At 41.7% G+C, this 19,105-nt stretch overlaps 1 non-coding gene across 1 annotated transcript; it reads right to left on the reverse strand.

The window, feature by feature from the left end:
• Positions 1–4,762: 4,762 nt before the first annotated feature.
• LOC114404110 lies at positions 4,763–4,869 on the reverse strand. Its single transcript, XR_003664817.1, has one exon. It is a non-coding gene; the product is annotated as a small nucleolar RNA R71 (small nucleolar RNA).
• Between the last annotated feature and the right edge of the window lie 14,236 nt (positions 4,870–19,105).

The following is a 19,105-nucleotide window of genomic DNA, read 5'->3' on the forward strand; positions in this document are numbered from 1 at the left end:
GCCAAAATTTCACTAATTATGATTAGTGAATTTTAGTTATGGTTCAGTCCACTAATCCAAGATCAATTCCAAGATTCTCCACTAAGTGTGCTTAGGTGTCATGAGGCATGAAAAGCATGAAAGACATGCACAAAGTGTGACTATATGATGTGGCAATGGGGTGTAGTAAGCAAATGCTCACCTCCCCCTCTAAAATTTAATTGGATTGGGCTTCTACCAATTCAATTAAATTTATTTCCAACCACACACATCAAATATCCACTTAGTGCATGTGAAATTACAAAACTACCCCTAATACAAAAACTAGTCTAGGTGCCCTAAAATACAAGGGCTGAAAAATCCTATATTTCTAGGGTACCCTACCTACATTATGGAGCCCTAAATACAAGGCCCAAAAATAATGAAACCTTAATCTAATATTTACAAAGATAAGTGGACTCGTACTTAGCCCATGGGCCCAAAATCTACCATAAGGCTCATAAGAACCCTAGAGCCTTCTCTTGCATCTCTGGCCCAATCTACTTGGAATTTTCTATCCAATGCCCTTGCGGGGTAGGATTGCATCAATGAGGAATGATAAGTATGCAAATCAGATAAAAATGGATGTTTCCTACCATGAAGAGAATCAGAATCAAACATATAATGATCAACAATCTGATCAAGTATCTCAGTACGAAAAATAGAATGATCCTCAGATGGATGTTTCATGGCATCAAGAATGTTAAAATGAACAACAATATCACCAAATTCCATAGACAATGTGCCAGCACAAACATCTATCTTGGTTCGGGCTGTTTTCATAAATGGCTTGCCTAAAATAATTGGAACTGAACCATGGGAAAATCCCTCTTCCATATCAAGAACATAAAAATCAGCAGGAAAAATAAGTTCACCAACCCGAACCAACACATCCTCTATGAGACCTGTGGGGTGAGCAACACTTCTATTTGCCAATTGAATCACCACACCCATAGGTTGCATAGGTCCAAGAGATAAAGAATTGAAAATGGACAGAGGCATGACACTAACTGATGCTCTTAGATCTAGCATGGCATTCTCAAATTTGTTGTTCCCAATAATGCAAGGTATACAGAAAGTACCTGGGTCCTTACATTTCTTAGGAATGTGAGGAACAAATTTACCTATCAATGCTGACACATTTCTGCCCATGCTAATCCTTTCATTGCCTTTGAGCCTCCTTTTGTGGGTGCACAACTCCTTTAGAAACTTGGCATATCTTGGAATTTGCTAGATGGCATCTAGCAGAGGTATGTTCACCTCTACTTTCCTGAAAGTCTCTAAGATCTCCTTATCCACTTCTTCCATCTTTTTGTTTAGAATTGCTCTAGGTGGAAATGGAAAAGGGATAGGAGGCTGCTGCATGTCAGAACTACTAGAAGAAGGTCCACCTGCATGAAAATTTTTGTTAACTCCCTCATGATCAGGAAGCTTTCTCTTTTGTTCAGCTAGTTCATCCTCTTTTTTAGGTGTAGAATGAAGCTTGACAGGTTGATGTGCCATCATTTTCTTCTATTTCTTAAACCCTTTTTGCACCATTTTAATTATTGATTAGTCTTAATTGTCAAATTAATTAGGCAGTTTTATTATTTGGGCTCATTCAGCTAATTTGATGTTTTTAATCTAACTTTAGTTAATTTCTAATTAGGAGATTGCAATTTTATTTTATGTGGTTCAGTGTTTATTTTATTTTGGGCCAGGATAATGTAATAGGGCTCAGTTACTTTGAGTGACTCTTTTTAAATAGCAGCCTTGGGATTCGTGCAAGGCTATTCTGGGAGGCTATTCAGTATTCAGAGCATTGTTTAGGGTTTTACGTTTTTCTATTCTAATGCTACTATTCACGTAATGCAATTTTCCATTTTCTACTTCTAATTACAATTTCGTTCTTGTTTCTTCTTCTGCTTTCATTTACGTTTATGTTTCATTTACATTTCTGCTTTTAGTTTCATTTACGTTAATCTGTGCACGCTTCATGTTTGATTAATTGCCTTTGAGCCTAACTTGCGTTCATGCTTAATGGACGAAGGGTTAACTGGTGTATGTGTTGCCTAATCACGTATTGACAACCCTAAGTTGATTTTCGCTTAGTAAATTGAAATAGGGTTGGATTAAGTGGTTAACTGTTAGGGACGAATTCTCCATAACCCAGGACAAGAGAATGGCTTCTGAATAAGAGGAAACAACCCGTTTTTAATATTATTAGTTTCCTATTCCAGTTTACTTGTTCTGTTCTTTAAATCACAGAACAAACAAACCCCCCAATCGTAACTGTTACTGCAAGTGTATTATGAACATTTGGTTTATCATTGCTCATTGGGAAACGACCTAGGATCACTTCCTAGTTACTGCATTTTCATGTTTATTTGATTCGGGTATGGCCTCGATCAAATTTGGCGCTGTTGTCGGGGAGTAGTGTCCAAAGGTTTATAATAGCTAGTGTCGTGTTAGTGTTTAATTATTTTGTGTTTTATGTTTAATTGTTAGTGTTGTGTTAGTATGTGTGTTAGTGTTGTTTAGTATCCTGGTATTTTGTTTAGTGTGTGTTTTGTTTTAGTTTTTCTGTTAAGCACTTCCCCTGTTTCAGTTTTGGGTGTTTTGCTGTGAATAGTATTTTGCGACGGACTTAGCGACCACTTTTGCTTGCGGCAAAATAGAGTAGTAGTAGAAATCATGCAGCGACGGATTTTAGCGACCACCCTTGTTGAATTATTTGGGATTTTTTGTTTTAGTAGCTAGAGTTGTTATTTTTGGCTGAATTTTTTTGTGGTAACTTCTTTTAATCTATATTTTGTGAGGAAAATAGCTAGAGCCTTTAGTTTGGTCAGATTTGAAAGTTCCAAAAAAGTAGCAAATTTTGTTTTTGTCAAAACTTCAAACGGCCATAACTTTTGCTCCGGTTATCAAAATCGCAATTATTATATATGTATTTGGGGTAGAAAAAAATTTCCTACACTATGGCAACTTGCTGTAGGCTGACTGAGGTCTCCATCATCCAAAAAAAGTGATTCTGTCAAAAGTTTTTTATTTTTCAAGTTTTATTCACTTATTTTTCTCAACCTACCATTTTTAGCTTCCATAGTTAGACTTTGAATTTTTGTTTGAAATTTTATGTGCTATCTTCTCATCATTTTATAAGGTTGATCACAAAATTTCAAGTCATTTGGATATCATTTGAGGGTAGCTGTAGTTCAAACCTACACCTTTATTTACATGACAAGGCAACTAGTTGTGCATGTTGAATGTAGTGTATGACTAGAGGCAATGATGCAATCCTACCCCGCAAGGGCATTGGATAGAAGACTCCAAGTAGATTGGGCCAGAGATCCAAGGGAAGGCCCTAGGGTTCTCATGAGCCTTAGGGTAGATTTTGAGCCCATGGGCTAAGTATGAGCCCGCTTATCTTTGTAAATATTAGAATAGGTTTTTTCCTTCGTTTAGGCCTTGTATTTTGGCCATTCTAGTAGTATAGGGTTTTAGCCTTGTATTTCGAGGCATTTTGAGTAGTCTTTGTAGTAGGGACTTTTTTTTGTATTTTCATGTATTTTGTCATGGGGGTGAGCTTAGCTATTATAGGGGGTGTGTAGCTACGTTCAAGCTTCTCATCTCAAGAAGGTGAGCTTAGCTATTGGAGAGGTGTGTGTAGCTAAGCTCTAGCTTCTTTAGGAATCTTTTCAAGGAAGCTTCTCAAGGAGGTGAGCTTAGTTATTAGATGGGTGTGTGTAGCTAAGCTCTAGCTTCTCAAGGAAGTTTCCTCAAAGAAGCTTCTCAAGGAAGTTTTCTCAAGAAAGCTTCTCAAGGAAGCTACCTAGTCTATAAATAGAAACATGTGTAACACTTGTTGTAACTTTGATGAATGAGAGTGTTGTGAGACATACTTCAAAGTTCCACTTCACTCCCTCTTTTATTCCTTCAATTTCGTGCTCCCCCCTCTCTCTTTCTCTCTCTCTTTCTCCCTCTCTTTCTTTTCCTCCATTGAAGCATCCTTCCAAGCTTCTTATCCAAGGCTCATCTTGGTCATGAAGCTCCTTCTTCCATGGCTTATTCCCTAGTGGATGGCGCCTCCTCTTACCTCTTCTACTTTGTCTTCCGCTGCATCTCCATGGTGGAAAATCACCATTAAAGGACCTCATTGAAGCTCAAAGATCCAGCCTCCATAGAAGCCCCACAAGCAAGCTTCCATCAAGCAACTGACTTACAACCCTTTGATCCTGAGATAGATAGGACATTTCATAGATTAGTTAGGCATCATTTTATACCTCTTGATCATCCTGAGCATTCCATTACTGGTGAATCTATGCATTCTGTTATTGGTCATTTTGAACATCCTGATTTTGAGCATTCTGATTTTGAACATTCCGAGAACATGGCACAACCTCCACCCCGTGAGAGGACTCTAAGGGAAATGGCTGCGCCTGATTTTACCTACGAAAGCTTGTGCATCCAATACCCTGATGAGGATGTCCCATATGTTCTTAAAACTGGACTGATCCATTTGTTTCCAAAGTTTCATGGCCTTGCAGGTGAAGACCCGCACAAACATATGAAAGAATTTCATATTGTCTGCTCCACCATGAAACCTCCAGATGTCCAAGAGGATCACATATTTCTGAAGGCTTTTCCTCATTCTTTAGAGGGGGTGGCAAAGGATTGGTTGTATTACCTTGCTCCAAGGTCCATCACGAGCTGGGATGACCTTAAGAGAGTATTCTTAGAAAAAAATTTTCCTGCTTCCAGGACCACGACCATCAAGAAGGATATCTCAGGTATTAGACAACTTAGTGGAGAGAGCCTATATGAATACTTGGAGAGATTTAAAAAACAATGTGCCAGTTGCCCTCACCATCAGATTTCGGAGCAGCTTCTTCTCCAATATTTTTATGAAGGACTCAGTAATATGGAGAGAAGTATGATAGATGCTGCCAGTGGTGGGCCCTTAGAGACATGACTCCTGTTGAAGCCAGAAATTTAATTGAGAAGATGGCTTCCAACTCCCAGCAGTTTAGTGCCAGAAATGATGCTATAGTCATTAGAGGAGTGCATGAGGTAGCTACAAACTCATCTGCATCATCGGAAACTAAGAAGCTTGAAGGCAAACTAGATGCATTGGTTAACTTAGTAACCCAGTTGGCCTTGAATCAGAAATCTGTACCTGTCGCAAGAGTCTGTGGTTTATGCTCCTCTGCTGACCACCATACAGACCTTTGCCCTTCCATGCAGCAACCTGGAGCAATTAAGCAGCCTGAAGCTTATGCTACAAACATTTACAATAGACCTCCTCAACCTCAGCAACAAAATCAACCACAACAGAACAATTATGACCTCTCCAGCAACAGATACAATCCTGGATGGAGGAATCACCCTAATCTCAGATGGTCTAGCCCTCAACAACAACAACAACAGCCTGCTCCTTCCTTCCAAAATGGTGCTGGCCCAAGCAGACCATACATTCCTCCACCAATCCAACAATAGCAACAGCCCTAGAAACAACAAATAGTTGAGGCTCCTCCGCAACCTTCCCTCGAAGAACTTGTGAGGCAAATGACTATGTAAAACATGCAGTTTCAACAAGAGACCAGAGCCTCCATTTAGAGCTTAACTAATCAAATGGGACAATTGGCTACACAATTAAATCAACAACAGTCCCAAAATTCTGACAAGCTGCCTTCTCAATCTGTCCAAAATCCCAAAAATGTCAGTGCCATTTCATTGAGGTCGGGAAAGCAGTGTCAAGGACCTCAACCCGTAGCACCTTACTCATCTACAAATGAACCTGCCCAACTTCACTTTACTCCAGACAAAGGTGATGACAAAAATTTACCTAACAATTTCTGTGCAGGTGAATCTTCCACTGGTAATTATGATTTGCAGAAGCAGCACATCCCTCTTCCATTCCCTCCAAGAGCAGTTCCCAACAAAAAAAATGGAAGAGGTAGAGAAAGAGATATTGGAAACATTTAGAAAAGTAGAGGTAAACATACCTCTGCTGGATGCAATAAAGCAAATTCCAAGATATGCTAAATTCTTGAAGGAGCTGTGGACTAATAAGCGGAAGCTTAAAGGAAGTGAACAAATTAGCATGGGCAGAAATGTCTCCAGATTGATTGGTAAATTTGTCCCCCAAATTCCTGAAAAATGTAAAGATCCAGGTACATTCAGCATACCTTGTATTATAGGGAATAGTAAGTTTGACAATGCAATGCTAGATTTAGGAGCTTCTGTTAGTGTTATGCCTCTGTCTATTTTTAATTCTCTATCTCTAGGTCCCTTGCAGTCAACTGATGTGGTAATTCATTTAGCTAATAGAAGTGTTGCCTATCCTGTTGGTTTCATAGAAGATGTCTTAGTTAGAGTTGGTGAACTGATTTTCCCTGTTGATTTTTATATTTTGAATATGGAGGATGGATTTTCTCAAGGATCAGTTCCCATCATTCTAGGCAGACCCTTTATGAAAACTGCTAGAACTAAGATAGATGTATATGCAGGCACACTGTCCATGGAGTTTGGTGATATAACTGTTCATTTTAATATTCTGGATGCTATGAAACACCCATATGAAGATCTTTCTGTATTTCGTGCTGAAATAATTGACCATGTTGTTGATGAATACATGACTGATCTTTATTCTAATCTGCATGCCTCTCACTCTTCATGCATTGAGTCTGAAATTGTACTTGATCATATGTATGAATTTGATGCTGAGAGTGAATCTGAAATTGATATTGATTGCATGTCTGGTGGTGGTGGTGTTTTACCTCTCGAGATTGATTTTATAGAGTCAGATAGGACTAACCATGTTTCAGGAAGTACACATACCTCTGACTTTCTTTATGAGGTATAGGCTAAGAAACCATCTCCTTCTACCACTATCCAGCCGACCACTCCAGAATTGAAGCCTCTGCCATCAAATTTAAAATACGCTTACTTGGATGATAGCAAAAGTTTTTCAGTAATTATATCTGCCTCCCTTGCTGATGAGCAAGAGGAGAAGTTCTTGTCTGTTCTCAAGAAGCATAAGAAGGCTATAGGATGGACCTTGGCTGACATTCCTGGTATTAGCCCATCCACATGTATGCATCGAATAAATTTAGAGGATGGATCTAAACCAGAAAGACAGCCACAGAGAAGACTCAACCCGGTGATTCTTGATGTAGTGAAGAAGGAGATAACCAAGCTTTTGCAAGCTAGAATCATTTATCCTATCTCCGACAGCCAATGGGTGCGTCCCGTCCAGGTAGTCCCGAAGAAAACTGTGGCGTCCCTAAATTAATGACTGGTTTAATAGTAGTGATTTAAATAACGAAAACCATGGTAATTTTTTTTTCTTTTTCTTTTTTCATTTCTTTCTCTTTTCACAATGATTAGGTTTAGAAGGAAAATCCTCACTATAGAGTCCTGAATGGCCAGTTCACAACTCTATACGGAGTCATTTCTTTCTTACCGCTCATAATTTCTAAACTATTTTACTGTTTCAAAAGGAATAATATACCAGCCATTACTTTAGGTCGTCACGTGAAAATAAAAGAATAAATGCGGTCGATAAACTCTTTTACAAATAAAGTTGCAAATGCTTTCTTTTCGAGTAACAAGATTGATCATAAATACATTCATCATTTGAAGCTGTTCAAAATATGGGAGTTTTACAAAATACAGTGTCATCCAGAGCAAAGGTGTCCATAGTGGTGGCTTCAGCCACATGTATACAATCATCAAATTCCTATACATCAGGTCTACCCATACAAAAACAAAAAGGTAAACCTAACAGTCAGTCCTAGATACACCCACCCTCAAAAAGTATACAAAACGAATCCAAAGAGCTGTCCACTAGGATGAAGAGCCTCCGCTGATCGCCATCTCCCCCGGGCCACTATCCTCCGTAGAGTCTGCCTCAGATGCCGACATGACTTCCTCTGGAGAATCCACCTCAAGAAGTGGATCCTCATCACCCTCTAGAAAGTCAAGGGCATCCACAGCAGGCTCAGGAGGTAGCTCCTCCAGATCCTCCTCAGGGTCTTCCTCAGATGACGTTACCTCGATCATTTGGATGGGCTCCGCTAGACGATATGGTGTAGGCGTGGGTAGTATCCACTCCACCGTGCGCTGAAGCGTCCGTGCAGGTTCATCTGAATGCACCAAAGAAGTAGCCGTGAATCGAATGGTGCCCCGAAATCGGCACCTCGTGTTGCCTTCGAGGGTCTCCCAAGCTCCCTCTAGGCACTCCATCTCTACTCGATCACGGATTAGCTGCGCCGCCATTACGATCTACAAGAAAGAAAAGAAAGGGGTAGACTCTTTCACAAGAATCTAACTATGCCGCCGCACAATGCGTCTCATAACCACTACATGCAATTAAAAGGGGTATCTTAAGGCTTTTCATCTCTAGTAATCGATTACACATACTTGGTAATCGATTACCAGAGGCTAAACTCGAATTACACAGCCTCAGAACATGAAATCTGCAAAAATGCACTGTGTAATCGATTACACATACCTGGTAATCGATTACCAGTGACCCATTCCTCTGTGTAATCGATTACACAGACTGGTAATCGATTACTAGAGGCTCCCTTAGCTTCCTGATTTCGTTTTCAAGCCTGGTAATCGATTACACCCCGTGGTAATCGATTACCAGAGACCATCTTAGCCTCCTGTCTTCATTTTTAAGCCTTGTAATCGATTACCCACCCTTGGTAATCGATTACCAGAGGCCACAACCCACATATCACACAAAATTCACAGCTGGCCAGCCACCACAAGCCTCCTTGCTTTGTGGTCTTTGTTCCTTTTATCTGTTGACTGCCAGGAGCTCGCCTGTTTAGGTACATCACAGGTTCTCACTGACCGACTATGCCCGGGTTGGGTCGGGATTGGTCAAGCTTGGTTTTGGGCAATAGCACCCCACCTGACGTCCCCAAGGTCTCCTGACCCCCGCGACATATCTCTAGGTACCACTCTGTGGTCAACGAATAAAAGCAGGAAGTTTCACCCTTCTACACTTCCTCATCTCAAGCTTGTAGGATTATGGGGTACCCATCACATGTGGTACTAGGTGGCGGTCAGGCGATGGTGCACAACAAGTTTTCCACATCCACAAAGCGCGCATAAACCCACCATCCCCTGTTGCCCACCTCCAACTGAGCTCACGTACTCCCACGTAGCCCATATCCTCGTTTCTTTCAACACCGGGTCCCCATCAATCCTCCCAAGCTTTCCCAACATCAAATTAATACAACATTCAAACAGCACAAGCTATCACAGCCAAGAAAAACAGGGCAAAGGCAGAAAACTCTGCCCAAAACACCAACCAAAATCACAGCTTTTCTCACTTAAAGATCCCAGTAACAATTTCTTCGATCCAATTCGTTAACCGTTGGATCGACACCAAAATTGTACTGGAAGTCTAGAGTACATAAGCCTACATTTTGACCGTTGGGATCTACTAGAAAACATCCAGAACTCATTCTGTACTACTCTTTCCACAGCCAACCACACACAAGCATTTTTCTGCACAAGGCCAAAATCCTGCTGCACCTATTTTGACAGCAAAATTCTGCATAAGTGCAGATTTCGAAAATCACACTTCCCCTCATCCAATCTTGCCCAAATCAAATCCTACAAGTCCCAAATCATGTATCAATCATGTCTAAACCAAAGTCAAGCTTCAAACCACAGCAACACAAAATCTAGGTGTCCAAAACCCCTCAATTTAATGGATTTTCTAGGCTTTAGAAGTGAAATTGAGAATGAGACAAATTTGAAGCAAACTTTCACCTCACACAAGTCTATAACATCAATCTAAACTTGCTCAAACTGGATTTACACCTAAAATTCCACCGAATCAAAATTTGACTCCTCAACACCCAATTTTGCCCTAGAAATGGCTCTTGGTTCACTTTGGTCGTTTGTTTTTCTCCCTAGCACAGTCCAAGCTTTCTCATAAGTCCTAAATGACATTTCAAGCTAGGATTAACTCACTTTAACCTCCATTTACCACAGAATTCAGATTTAACCTTCCAACTCTCAAAGCCTCACTCTTTTTCCACTCACAACACCACATTCTCACTTTCTAACCCTAGGTTAACTCTACCCTTCATCTCTAACAGTTTCCATAGGCAATTTCAGCACATAAACATCACAAACATCATCACAAAAACCCTAAAACAGAATGGGTATGTTTAACTCATCCAAACATGGCAATTTCAACATGCTTTCCACAATTTCTTCACAAATAATCATCATACAGCAGAAACCTAGCAAGACTACCCATCATATCTCCCAAAACCCCATACCCACGAAAATCAAAGGAGAAAGAAGTCCACCCAAACCTGAAGTTTCGAAGTCCCACTCGTAGACACGCACTTCACGACTCCAAAAATGCCATCCTTTCGCGATTTGGAGCGGAAATGAGCACCAAAGGTTGAAGCTTTGTTTGGAGCTTCAATGGAGAATGAAGGAGAAGAGAATGGCAACGTGAGAGAGAGAGAGAGCTTCTAAATTTTTTTCTTGGCTGAGTGAGGAGAGAGAACAGCTTTTTGGTTTTAAATAAAAGGGTTTTATCTTTTTCTATTATTTTATTTAAGCTCTGCCACATGTCCCCATTTGAGTGGAGCAAAAAGGGCCCACTTTCCCTTTTGATTGTGACCCATACTCAGCCACAAAAGTGAGAGAAATCTGACCTTTGAAACGCTAAAATCTTGCCTCGGTTTGCATGTCGTTTCTCTGGTTCCAGTTCCTCGCGTTTCTCTGCGTCCGTCGGGGCCAGTTTTTGAAAGCAAGCAATATATATATCAAAACGCTCAGAATAAAACCCCGAGCGTGGTTCAGAGGTTGGTTTCATTAAATTCTAAGTCACACGCAAAACGATGATTTTTAGATTAATTAATTAAGAATTAACCCATAACCTCCCAGTTATGGATTTCTCTTCCTTAATTAGCCTAACCCGCATATCTTGCCCCCGCTATTCCTACTTCGACCAAGAACATATATGCATATACACTGAATAATACTTATATATATAATCATTCAAAATACATTGTTTCCGAAAACTCCGGGTAGAAATTTCTAGGATGTTACAATACTCCCACCCTTTTAGGAATTTCGTCCCCGAAATTAACTACTCGATGAACAAACTTGGGTACAATTCTCTCATCCTATCCTCCAACTCCCATGTAGAATCACCCTCATCGGTTCCCCACTGCACCTTCACCAACGCGATCTCATTCCCTCTCAACGACTTCATTCTTTGGTCAGTGACCTTCTGAGGTTGTGCTTTATAGGTGAGGTTATCCTTCACCTGTACCTCGTCCACTGCAAGTATATGTGATGGATCTGGGTTGTACCGTCTCAGTTGAGAGACATGAAACACAGGATGCAAATTTGATAAACTCGGAGGTAAGGCGATATGATAAGCTACATGCCCAATCTTCTTCAAAATCTGATGCGGACCTAGATACTTGGGCGTCAACTTCCTAGATTTGAGAGCTCTTCCGACTCTGGTTACGGGAGAAACCTTCAAAAACACATGCTCTCCTTCCTGAAAATCTAGTGGCTTCCTCCTTCTATCATAATAGCTCTTCTGCCTATCCTGAGATGCTTTTATTTTCTCTCGAATCAACTTCACTTGTTCGTTAATCTGTTGTAGCATTTCAGGTCCAAGAAGTACTGCTTCTCCATCATCATACCAACAAATAGGAGTTTTGCACTTTCGTCCATATAAAGCTTCAAAAGGGGCCATACCAATACTGGCTTAGTAGCTATTGTTGTAAGTAAACTCAATCAATGGCAAACAATCCATCCAGCTACCTTGTTGCTCTATAATACACGCCCGAAGTAGATCCTCTAGAGTCTGAATGGTTCATTCACTCTGACCATCTGTTTGAGGATGATAAGCTGAACTAAGCTTCAGCTTTGTCCCCAAGGCTTCATGTAGACTTGTCCAAAATCGCAAAGTGAACCTCGGATCCCTATCGGATACAATACTAGAAGGAATTCCATGTAACCTCACTACTTCCTTGATGTACAACTCCACTAGCTTCTCCATTCTATACTTCATATTCACCGGAATAAAATGAGCAGATTTGGTGAGTCGATCTACTATGACCCACACAGCATCATGTCCATGACTAGTCTTGGGTAAACTAGATACAAAATCCATAGATATGCTCTCCCATTTCCATTCCGGAATTTCCAATGGCTTCAATTCTCCTGATGGTCGCTGGTGCTCAACCTTAGCCTTTTGACATGTCAAACATCTTGCTACATATTCAGCTACATCTTTCTTCATGCCATGCCACCAAAAACTTCTCTTCAAATCTTGGTACATCTTAGTCATTCCAGGATGGAAACTAAGATGACTTTTGTGCGCTTCTTCCAAGATCTTAACTTTCAAATCATCTAAAGATGGCACACATATCCTCCCCTTGAATCTAATTAACCCGGTTGCGTCCTTCTCAAACTCCACATCCTTATCCCCCATTACATCTAACACCTTGCTTTGCAAAAACGGGTCATCCTCTTGAGCCTCGCGTATGTGGTCTACAAATTCATTGGTAATCTGCAACGCTCCCACAAATAAGCTCTTGGGTCGCACCTCGATTGCTAGATTCAAATCTCGGAACTCCTCTATCAATCTCTGCTCCAAACTCATCATAGTCGCAACATGTAAAGATTTCCGGCTTAGCGCGTCGGCTACTACATTAGCCTTTCCCGGATGGTAGGAAAGACCAAAATCATAATCCTTGAGGAACTCCATCCATCTTCGTTGCCTCATATTGAGTTCCTTCTGATCGAACAAGTATTTGAGACTCTTGTGATCACTGAAAACTTCAAAACGAGTACCGTATAAGTAATGCCTCCAAATCTTTAAAGCAAAGACCACTGCTGCTAGTTCCAAGTCATGGGTCGGATAGTTAACTTCATGAGGACGTAATTGACGTGAAGCATAAGCCACTACTCTTCCCTCTTGCATCAACACACATCCTAGGCCTTGCCCGCTTGCATCGCAATACACTTCAAATGGTCTCTTAGGGTTGGGCAAAATTAACACTGGAGCTGTCGTCAACCGCCGCTTCAACTCTTGGAAACTTTGATCACACTTCTCATTCCAAACAAACTTCTCATTCTTACGGGTCAATTTAGTTAGGGGCAATGCCAATTTAGAAAATCCCTCAATGAATTTTCTATAATAGCCAGCTAACCCCAAGAAACTTCGAACCTCCGTTGGAGTTGTCGGTTGTTGCCACTCCATAACCGACTCCACCTTGTTCGGATCCACTGCAACCCCGTCCTTAGAAATCACGTGCCCCAAGAACTGCACTTTCTCCAACCAAAAGTCACATTTTGACAGTTTGGCGAACAACTTCCTATCCCTCAGGATATGCAACACAATCCTCAAGTGCTTCTCATACTCCTCCTTATTCCTCGAATACACTAGGATATCATCAATGAACACAACCACGAACTGATCCAAGTAATCATGGAATATACGGTTCATATAATCCATGAAAATAGCCGAAGCATTAGTCACTCCAAATGGCATGACTAAATACTCGTAGTGCCCATACCGAGTCCGAAACGCAGTCTTTGGGATATCTTCCTTCTTAACTCGGATTTGATGATACCCCGATCACAAATCTATCTTTGAAAATACCATCGCTCCCCTCAATTGGTCAATCAAATCATCTATCCTTGGTAGAGGATATTTGTTCTTGATAGTGACCTTGTTTAGCTGCCGGTAGTCTACACACATTCTCATACTTCCATCCTTCTTTTTAACCAACAAGACCGGCGCTCCCCACGGTGATGCGCTTGGACGAACAAATTGTTTGCTCAAAAGGTCCTGCACTTGTGCCTTCACCTCTGCTAGTTCTACCGGAGACATTCTATAAGGCGCAATCGACACTGGATTCGCCCCAGGCACCAAGTCAATAATGAATTCCACTTCTCTCTCAGGTGGTAATTCACAAATATCATCAGGAAAAACTTCTAGAAATTCTGACACCACCGGTATACAACTAACTTCAGCGTCCTCTTCCACATACATAGAGAACAACACCATGTAAGTTCGAACACCCCCCGTTCCTTCGTTGGCCGCATCCCCTTTCAAAGATTCACTTGGAACTACATCTCCACCAAATACTAGCATCTTCTCCTTACAGTCTAGAAAGATATGGTTAGTAGATAACCAATCCATCCCCAAGATCACATCTAGGTGAGCTAAAGGTAGGCAAATCAAGTCCGTCATAAAAGATCGACCCTCAACAATTATAAGACACTTCAAACACACCCGAGAGGTGGTTACAGGCTCGCTCGTCGGAGTAGACACCACCATATCATATGGTAACTCCGTCGCACATAACCCCAACCTCTCCACACAGGCATGAGATATGAAAGAATGCGTGGCACCTGAATCATAAAGTACATCTAGTAGTTTATCAGCAATCAAACACTTACCCCGTATCAAATCGTCGGAGGCAGCCGCTTCTGAACCACTCATAGCAAACACCCAAGAGGGTACTTTTGGTCTTCCACCACTAGTGTTGTTGTTGCTAACATTACCGCTCCTTGTGGAATTAGTGGGTCCACGATTGACGGTGTTGGAATTGGCCGTCACTGTCGGCCTCCCGGTCACCCTACATTCTCGAGCATAATGGCCCACCTTGCCACAAACATAACAATGGTTCTCCTGTGTCTGCTGGAGCTGTGGGCAATTCCTCTTAAGGTGCGGTCCCCTACACTGAAAGCACTGTACCCCAGTCCCCCTTGACTGGCTCATGTTGGAGGTAGCCATAGGTTGCTTCCCTTTGTTGCTAGCATACGGCTTCATCCTCTTGTTACCATTTCCTCTAAAAGGATGGTTTCTCTGAGGTCCTCCAACGCCTCTAGCTTGCCTCTCCTTCATCTTATATTCAAAAATCCTGCACTTTGTCACCAACTGATTAAAATCCGTGATCTGCATATAACTAACCGCCTGTTGGATCTCCAACCGAAGCCCGTTCTCAAACTGAGCACATAAATCTTCCTCATTCCAAGCATCTTGGTATTGAGGCCAATACTACAGAAGCTCATTAAACTTAGCCGTGTACTCCCCGACAGTCATGTTTCCCTGCTTCAAATCCAAAAATTCCCTCGCCTTCCGCTTCCTGAGGTCTCGTGGAAAGTAATTTTCCAGAAATTTGTCCTTGAAGGCATTCCAAGGAATCACGCCTCCAGGTGCAACAAATGAAGGCTTCACGAACTTCCACCAATTCTCGGCCTCCCCTTGGAGCATAAATGTCGCATAAAGAACCTTATGCTCCTCAAGGCAACCCATCGCCTCGAAAATCTTTTCCGTCTCAGCTAACCACAACCTAGCACCTTCCGGATCATAGTCTCCACTGAACTTTGGCGGGTGGTTCTTACGGAAAGCCATGAGTCCCCGATACTCCGCCGGCTCCACATCACGTTCCTGCACTAGAGTTTCTAGCACAGCTGTGATGCGGTCAAGGACATCACGGTTCTGATCCCTACCACGTCCTGCCATACCTATCCTGTAGGGAAACTATTAGCACCCAAGAAATCCTAAAGAGAGAGTGTACCACACAGGCTATGACAGTTATAACAACATCCTTCTCTTTATACATAATTATACACACAACAATCCTATGAATCAGTCACACATCCATGCTCAAGACAAGAAGGCAGAAATACACACAATGCGTGACTTAACGTCACTCCCCGAAACCTACTCCCAAGTTTCAGAGATACACAGCATTCACACAGCAAGACCATAAACAGGTTCACTAGAATCCAACTTTTGCTCTGATACCACCAATTGTGGTGTCCCTAAATTAATGACTGGTTTAATAGTAATGATTTAAATAACGAAAACCATGGTAAATTTTTTTTTCTTTTTCTTTTTCATTTCTTTCTCTTTTCACAATGATTAGGTTTAGAAGGAAAATCCTCACTATAGAGTCCTGAATGGCCAGTTCACAACTCTATTCGGAGTCATTTCTTTCTTACCGCTCATAATTTCTAAACTATTTTACTGTTTCAAAAGGAATAATATACCAGCCATTACTTTAGGTCGTCACGTGAAAATAAAAGAATAAATGCGGTCGATAAACTCTTTTACAAATAAAGTTGCAAATGCTTTCTTTTCGAGTAACAAGATTGATCATAAATACATTCATCATTTGAAGCTGTTCAAAATATGGGAGTTTTACAAAATACAGTGTCATCCAGAGCAAAGGTGTCCATGGTGGTGGCTTCAACCACATGTATACAATCATCAAATTCCTATACATCAGGTCTACCCATACAAAAACAAAAAGGTAAACCTAACAGTCAGTCCTAGATACACCCACCCTCAAAAAGTATACAAAACGAATCCAAAGAGCTGTCCACTAGGATGAAGAGCCTCCGCTGATCGCCATCTCCCCCGGGCCACTATCCTCCGTAGAGTCTACCTCAGATGCCGACATGACTTCCTCTGGAGAATCCACCTCAAGAAGTGGATCCTCATCACCCTCTAGAAAGTCAAGGGCATCCATAGCAGGCTCAGGAGGTAGCTCCTCCAGATCCTCCTCAGGGTCTTCCTCAGATGACGTTACCTTGATCATTTGGACGGGCTCCGCTAGACGATATGGTGTAGGCGTGGGTAGTATCCACTCCACCGTGCGCTGAAGCGTCCGTGCAGGTTCATCTGGATGCACCAAAGAAGTAGCCGTGAATCGAATGGTGCCCCGAAATCGGCACCTCGTGTTGCCTTCGAGGGTCTCCCAAGCTCCCTCTAGGCACTCCATCTCTACTCGATCACGGATTAGCTGCGCCGCCATCACGATCTACAAGAAAGAAAAGAAAGGGGTAGACTCTTTCACAAGAATCTAACTATGCCGCCGCACAATGCGTCTCATAACCACTACATGCAATTAAAAGGGGTATCTTAAGGCTTTTCATCTCTAGTAATCGATTACACATACTTGGTAATCGATTACCAGAGGCTAAACTCGAATTACACAGCCTCAGAACATGAAATCTGCAAAAATGCACTGTGTAATCGATTACACATACCTGGTAATCGATTACCTGTGACCCATTCCTCTGTGTAATCGATTACACAGACTGGTAATCGATTACCAGAGGCTCCCTTAGTTTCCTGATTTCGTTTTCAAGCCTGGTAATCGATTACACCCCATGGTAATCGATTACCAGAGACCATCTTAGCCTCCTGTCTTCAGTTTTAAGCCTTGTAATCGATTACCCACACTTGGTAATCGATTACCAGAGGCCACAACCCACATATCACACAAAATTCACAGCTGGCCAGCCACCACAAGCTTCCTTGCTTTGTGGTCTTTGTTCCTTTTATCTGTTGACTGCCAGGAGCTCGCCTGTTTAGGTACATCACAGGTTCTCACTGACCGACTATGCCCGGGTTGGATCGGGATTGGTCAAGCTTGGTTTTGGGCAATAGCACCCCACCTGAAGTTTCACCCTTCTACACTTCCTCATCTCAAGCTTGTAGGATTATGGGGTACCCATTACATGTGGTACTAGGTGGCGGTCGGGCGATGGTGCACAACAAGTTTTCCACATCCACAAAGCGCGCATAAACCCACCATCCCCTGTTGCCCACCTCCAACTGAGCTCACGTACTTCCACGTAGCCCATATCCTCGTTTCTTTCAACACCGGGTCCCCATCAATCCTCCCAAGCTTTCCCAACATCAAAGTAATACAACATTCAAACAGCACAAGCTATCACAGCCAAGCAAAACAGGGAAAAGGCAGAAAACTCTGCCCAAAACACCAACCAAAATCATAGCTTTTCTCACTTAAAGACCCCAGTAACAATTTCTTCGATCCAATTCGTTAACCGTTGGATCGACTCCAAAATTTTACTAGAAGTCTATAGTACATAAGCCTACATTTTGACCGTTGGGATCTACTAGAAAACATCCAGAACTCATTTTGTACTACTCTTTCCACAGCTAACCACACAAAAGCATTTTTCTGCACAAGGCCAAAATCCTGCTGCACCTATTTTGACAGCAAAATTCTGCATAAGTGCAGATTTCGAAAATCACACTTCCCCTCATCCAATCTTGCCCAAATCAAATCCTACAAGTCCCAAATCATGTATCAATCATGTCTAAACCAAAGTCAAGCTTCAAACCACAGCAACACAAAATCTAGTTGTCCAAAACCCCTCAATTTAATGGATTTTCTAGGCTTTAGAAGTGAAATTGAGAATGGGACAAATTTGAAGCAAACTCTCACCTCACACAAGTCTATAACATCAATCTAAACTTGCTCAAACTGGATTTACACCTAAAATTCCACCGAATCAAAATTTGACTCCTCAACACCCAATTTTGCCCTAGAAATGGCTTTTGGTTCACTTTGGTCGTTTGTTTTTCTCCCTAGCACAGTCCAAGCTTTCTCATAAGTCCTAAATGACATTTCAAGCTAGGATTAACTCACTTTAAACTCCATTTACCATAGAATTCAGATTTAACCTTCCAACTCTCAAAGCCTCACTCTTTTTCCACTCACAACACCACATTCTCACTTTCTAACCCTAGGTTAACTCTACCCTTCATCTCTAACAGTTTCCATAGGCAATTTCAGCACATAAACATCACAAACATCATCACAAAAACCCTAAAACAGAATGGGTATGTTTAACTCATCCAAACATGGCAATTTCAACATGCTTTCCACAATTTCTTCACAAATAATCATCATACAGCAGAAACCTAGCAAGACTACCCATCATATCTCCCAAAACCCCATACCCACGAAAATCAAAGGAGAAAGAAGTCCACCCAAACCTGAAGTTTCGAAGTCCCACTCGTAGACACGCACTTCAGGACTCCAAAAATGCCCTCCTTTCGCGATTTGGAGCGGAAATGAGCACCAAAGGTTGAAGCTTTGTTTGGAGCTTCAATGGAGAATGAAGGAGAAGAGAATGGCAACGTGAGAGAGAGAGAGAGCTTCTGAATTTTTTTCTTGGCTGAGTGAGGAGAGAGAACAGCTTTTTGGTTTTAAATAAAAGGGTTTTCTCTTTTTCTATTATTTTATTTAAGCTCTGCCACATGTCCCCA

The sequence above is a fragment of the Glycine soja genome, unplaced genomic scaffold, assembly GCF_004193775.1.
Source record: "Glycine soja cultivar W05 unplaced genomic scaffold, ASM419377v2 Super-Scaffold_81, whole genome shotgun sequence".
Classification (NCBI taxonomy): Eukaryota; Viridiplantae; Streptophyta; class Magnoliopsida; order Fabales; family Fabaceae; genus Glycine; species Glycine soja.